The sequence below is a fragment of the Pseudorca crassidens genome, chromosome 2 (genome assembly GCF_039906515.1).
Source record: "Pseudorca crassidens isolate mPseCra1 chromosome 2, mPseCra1.hap1, whole genome shotgun sequence".
NCBI classification, from domain to species: Eukaryota; Metazoa; Chordata; class Mammalia; order Artiodactyla; family Delphinidae; genus Pseudorca; species Pseudorca crassidens.
Window position 1 is genome coordinate 107169412 of NC_090297.1, and position 6000 is coordinate 107175411.

General features: G+C 44.9%; 1 long non-coding RNA gene and 2 other non-coding genes across 3 annotated transcripts; 2 read left to right on the forward strand and 1 right to left on the reverse strand.

Moving 5' to 3' along the window:
- Nucleotides 1-716: 716 nt before the first annotated feature.
- LOC137219262 (uncharacterized) lies at nt 717-5794 on the forward strand. Its single transcript, XR_010941044.1, has 2 exons — nt 717-2706; nt 2863-5794. It is a non-coding gene; the product is annotated as an uncharacterized lncRNA (long non-coding RNA).
- On the reverse strand, nt 749-820 carry TRNAQ-CUG (transfer RNA glutamine (anticodon CUG)). Its single transcript has one exon. It is a non-coding gene; the product is annotated as a tRNA-Gln (tRNA).
- On the forward strand, nt 2752-2825 carry TRNAN-GUU (transfer RNA asparagine (anticodon GUU)). The gene has a single exon. It is a non-coding gene; the product is annotated as a tRNA-Asn (tRNA).
- Nucleotides 5795-6000: the final 206 nt, after the last annotated feature.

Consider the following 6000-nt stretch of genomic DNA (forward strand, 5'->3'; position numbering starts at 1 on the left):
CCGGACTCGGAGCGGCCCCGGCTCGTCTCACCTTTGGCCCCGGAGGAGCCGGGCCGGGCGGCCGTGGGTCAGGGACTTGGGGTCTCCTCAGACGCCGGAATCCGCGGCCGGGGCTCCCCTTTCTGGCTGAGCTTGGAAAGAAAGGACGAGGTTTCCTGGAGTGAAGGTTCAAATCTTAGCCTAACAGCGGCTTTTCGTGTCCAACGGAGACTTAGGAGCGAGCAGTTCTGAATAAAGTGGGTATAAACTGGGATAGGATCCATTGATATTCGGAATAATAAATAGGGCACCTGAATACAATACAGTACTTCCCATCCAGGTCTGGAACCCTCGACCCGAAAGCTAAGACGCTGTCACCCTGGCTGCTCAGCGACGTCACAGCCCCGCACCGCGACCCTTTACTCACAGGGACCAGCGCGCAGTTAGTTACAGGACGTGCGGTGCGAACCCCTCTCGCGGGGCAGGAGTCAGTGGGCGCAGCCTCTGCCTTTTGCCCCCGAGACCCAGGGTGACCCGACGAGGGGGTGCCACCGGCTCGGTCGCTGCGCCCCTGGGCGGCGGGGCCGGGGCCTCCGGTGGCCAGCGACGGGCAGAGTCGCCAGGGTCCAGCGGGGACGCCGCGGGCTCGTCCCCTCACCTGCCCTCCACGTCCGCGTGGACCGCGCGGACCGCGCCTCTCCGGGACGCGGGAGCGGGAAAGCACGTCCCATCTGAGGAGTAAAAAAGTCCTTCTTCTAACTAAGCAGAAAGGTCCCACCGAGATTTGAACTCGGATCGCTGGATTCAGAGTCCAGAGTGCTCACCATTACACCATGGAACCTGCTCGAAACGTGCTCGCTCTATGCCGCCAGAGATGGGGAAGTACTTATTTAGCCTCCACGCGTCCCAGCGATAATCCCAGGGCATTTCTTCTACGGTCCCGACAAGACTTGAATACAGTTGACCCGCGTGGGTGGTCCTCCGTCTTGCTTTCTCTCTGCTCCTCTCCTTTGATTGACTTCTCTCAGTTCACTTGCACCTCAGAAAACGAGGTAAAATCCACTTTGGGCTTCGGGCCAGGGAAGAGCCCCTGAAAGTCTCCATCATAAACCACATATTCTGCCTCAGTTTGCCAGAGTGTCCCATCCTGAGGTAAAATTTCTGCAGATAATAGTGTTACTTTTCTTCGCCTTCACACTTTTCCCATTGCCCAGAGAGGGCAGACGATTGTCAGGGCAGGACTTGGGACTTCCTGGGTCCCTTGGCTACACAGCACCGATGACACTCCAAAGCTGCCACCACCTCCTACGTGTAATATATAAAGTGTGTCCGCAGTGGAATGGGCATGGGAGGCAGGAGACCTCTCCTTTTCTTCTTCATACACTTCTGATGAAGGGGGGCTAAGTTTTTCTTACCACTGTAGATTTGTTAGATTTACCGCGCAAGTAAAAATTAACGTTTACACCAAACACTGAGACAAACCAGGCCATACTCACCAGGGGTGACTCAAAATCAACGACATGCTGTGGAGGCCACAAGGCAGCGCTATGACACTTCGGCAGTCACAGACTCTTTCCTCACAGCGTGGGCAAGTCAGTTTCATTCCAATTTCTTAATATATCATGACCCAGAAGTTGCACGGCTTAAAAGAAGTGTACACATACCCAGGTACCCAAGAGCACTCATTGCTGGGTCATAGAGCACGTGCATCCGAGTTGTCTGACAGTGTATACAGTATTTATGTACACAAAATACCACCACACTAAATATTCACATGTGTAATAGGTATAAGTCCACACTATGTCTCAAAATAATAATCTGCGTTATTTCATTTCCCCTTTACTTCTTCATTTTCTCCCAAAGCCATTCCTCCCCTTATCCAATACACAGAACAGAAAAATTCGCATTAAAAGAAAAGAGCCGTCGGCCAAAAAACAGAGTCAGTAAGATGCCCAGTGTTGCTGGGAGACGTCCCAGGGACTGGACAAGAGTTGACTCAAGGAGGAAGGAGGCCCTTGTTACCAGGAGGAAGTTCACAGCACCGGGCTGAGGAGAAGATGAAACTTCCTTCTGGAAAATCAAGAAGCTGGGCGGCAACAAACAACACGAAGCGCTCCTCCAGGAGAACTTCAAGGTCAGTCAAGGTTTATGAGTGCAAGGACCACAAGGGGTCTCTGGCTGATACAGGAAGAAAAGAAATCCGTGGAAAGGACGTTGAGGGATCACAGAATGGCCGGGAAACCCGGAGCGTCCTGCTGAGTGCCAGACCCTGTTCTGGGCGTGGGGACGCAGGGGCGACCATCACGGCGACTGCTGCCGTTGTGGAAATCGCGTGACGGACACCGGAAACCAAAACACCACACGGGCCCCCGGAGGCCTCTCGGAAGGGTGGGCAAAGTCACATTCATTGGGTGTCGGCGAGGAAACCGGAAGAGCCGTCATGGATGCCCACCGGGAGTTCAGCTATCCTTGGACCCCATTCGGTTCAGGCGCGGAGGGTCCCGGCCCGGGCTCCGGGTGTCTCCGGGGGCGCTGGCATCTGAGGCGAGTGAGGGGCAAGGCGGGGTCAGGCCATTCTGCTGCCCTTTTAGTTTCGGATAAGGCACCTGAGGCACCAGTTTCAAACAGGATAAAGAACATCATTCATCGCTCTAAACTTTCCGTTTTTCCGAGGCTTTCGAACGGGCACCGTTCTCCTGCGGGACAGGCGGCACATCCTGGGAATTAGTAAGTGTCTACTGCAAAGAGAGTCCAGAAAAGGCATGTGCTGTTGTCTCTGTGGCGCAATCGGTTAGCGCGTTCGGCTGTTAACCGAAAGGTTGGTGGTTCGAGCCCACCCAGGGACGGTGGGAGAGTTTTCTTTTCTTTTTTCTTTTTCCCCAGAACCCATTCAGGGTTTTCGGTGCTGAATACCATTCCAGGTGTTCCATGCTGATTATTACCTGTACATCTGCTTCCACAAAGTTTACCGAACTGTGTTCGGGGTCCTGTCCACCTCACCACTGCTGCCAGTCTTGGGCCACCCCGACTTCCCAGCTCTATTGTCTGTCGTCTCTACTGGACTCCATACTCGCCTAACTCACGACCTCCTGAAAGAGATCAAGGAAGCCACGGTCTGGTGGGATAAAGTCTTTATTCTGCCAAGTCTATAGACTTGGACAAGAAAGTTATATGTTATGTGCCTCAAATTTTTCATCTCTGAACGTTAGTACTTGTTCTGTGAATGATGTTATAAGTGAGCTCATCATCATAATTCTCCTCTGCATTGTTTCTGATAAAGGCCTTTCTTCCATGGTTGTGTATTACTTGGTTTCATGGTTTCACGATGACGAATATGCTGCAACCATCATTATTGTACACACACCTCTGAGCACCCGTGCAGGTGTTTCCATAGCTTAGAGACCTGGAAGTGCAAGTGCTACCTTTAGTGTTTCTATGCTTCTAATGTTGGTAAATGCTTCAAATTTTCCTTCCACAGAAGTGGGACTGAATCATATTCCATTTTATTTTCCAGTCTTTCAATGTCCCTTTCTTCATTTACTTGCCAACACAGCAATCTTTGTATACATCTCTCTAAGATAGTCTAACTAATAAAGGGAGCAGTGCCCTCCCGACATAACTAAGGGGAAGGACAACAGAGGGACATTTTGGGCATTACACAGAGATATTCTATTGCATACGCTCGAAAGCTCAACATTCAATATTTTTAAAATCCTCCAAGAACTGTAATTGTTTTCTCTGCTGACCTAGTCAACAGGGTCCAGAGAAGACTACCCAGAATGACCTCTTTGATAACGTCCTGCCAAGCAACTTATCCAAAGAGAAGAATCTCACTGATCCCAGAGGTTTTTTCCTTCTCCCCTTTTCTCTTTTATTTATAAATTTTGCTTATACTTTTAATTTGATGAAAACAATCTAATGCCTGTCCTTCCTCGTATAAAAAGGGGAATTAGCATGGGAATAAGTGTTTCTGTGTTATTCCTTGTCAGTTTTTTGTTTGTTTCTTTGTTTCTGTGTTTTTTGGCTGTGACTATAAAAGTTAGCCCATTTAAGACACATCGTGGGAGCCAACAGAATCCTGCCCCCCCACAGGTTCCTGCTTCAGACCTGGACCCTTAGAGTTATTAGCTCACGTTTCCTCTGTTCTGTTAAATCTCATGTGCAGAAATTGAGCATTTTGGCTTTTTCATACTGTGTGGTTACTGGACAAGGATTTTCTCTCTCTCCGTCTCATTTGTGCATCACTAATTTCTCCTCTCAGTGCGGGATTCTGGTTTTAATTCTAGGAAGTGAACGTCTGGGGATAATCCCTGTTTGGTGGTGGTTTACAGGGATCCATTCGCTGTTAGGTAGAAGATGACAGCTAATCTGGACCATGAGACTTTCTTGTCTGACGCTTTTCCTGAGGATTCTGGTATTTCCTGGTATGTGACACCGCAGCAGTGAGAAGCTGTCCACCTCTTGTCTTTCCTCTATTTGGTAAAAACCGCGTGGGCCAAGGCAATCCTTGTCAATAACTGCAAAAGTGTAGTAGCTACAATAAGGATGATCTTAATATGCAATGTTTCCCTCATATGGAGCTCCACAGTAATAAGGGGATTAATACAGGAAGAATACTGAATTTTTAGCATGGAATACGCAGATTTCTTTCATTGGTATACTCAAGATTCTAAATAACTGAAAAAAGTCAAACAAATGTCCTTTAGGGATTACTTAAATCAGACTACAGAAAGCTGAGGAAAGACATTTACATCATTAAAAACAAGCAACAAAGCCAGCAACATGAGCACTTGTGACAACCCTACAAGTCAAGAGTTAAAGTTTCCAGAACTGTAAGCCAGTTCAGTCCTTAATACAGATGGATGAGGAGCAATGACGTCATGCACAGATACATACCCTGGAAACTCAAAAGCATATCACAGAAGTACTCCGATTTTCACTAATGAACTTCCTTCAAGGACCTATGTGGCTGACTTATTTCATTTTGTTTCCCTCACTGTTAGTTGCTGTTAATGCATATCGTTGCCTCTGCTTTCACCTTAAATAATGCGCACTAGTTTGATGAATTTTTTTCCCTTTAAATATATTTTCTCAGAAACAAAACAATATACTTTCTATTCCTTGGGATAGAATAGACAAATTTGGCCTCTAAAACTTTAAATTAATTAAAAATTAGTTTCCCAATTAATTTCAGAAAAGTAATAATCACTTATGTAAATATAAAATAAGAAAATTAAGAATTTCTGGGAAAAATGCATTACTACTTATGCTTTCAATGTGGTATTTATATGAGGAAAAATTTTGTTGTTGAATTGGTGGCTAGGAACTATAACAGATTTAGCTGTAGATTAAATTAATGGTCTTGATTACTGGGAAGAACAGTGAGAAATGAAATGAAATTGATTACAAAGACAACCGTTAATACTTTTAAGCAATTTAAATAATTTATACATTTTATATATAATGACATGTAAAATGTTTATGTCATGTGGTGTGTTTTTATCGAGGTTACTCAGAAAACTTAGATTGGTTTAATAATTTTGGTCTATAAATGACTATATATATTTTTTCAGATTATCTTATAATGTAGAAAATAATGGTGGTATAATATTCTGGTATGTACGTCTTGACTTTATTTTGGCTTGAACATCTGAGTTAAATTGGACTTTTTAAATTTCTTATACTGGTTGTACCAGTTAAATAAGGAAACATATTCAGGAAGATTTCAATGTCATTGAAAAAATCATTAAAATTTATGTGTTGAAGTATATTAAATATACTAGTCAAGTACATTAAATATACTAATATCTTTAAAGAGGAATGAATACTTGTAATTCTAGAAAACAGACGACTCAATTATTCTGCTTACAATTTCTGGTAAATATTTTTAGGTGTCATCTAATATGTGATTCCATATATACGAATATATGATTCCAACATTTTCAGGTTCCAACATGTGTCCGCTTAAATTACAAGTTCAAGAGTTAACTTTAATCCTTTGACTAACATTAAATTGATTTA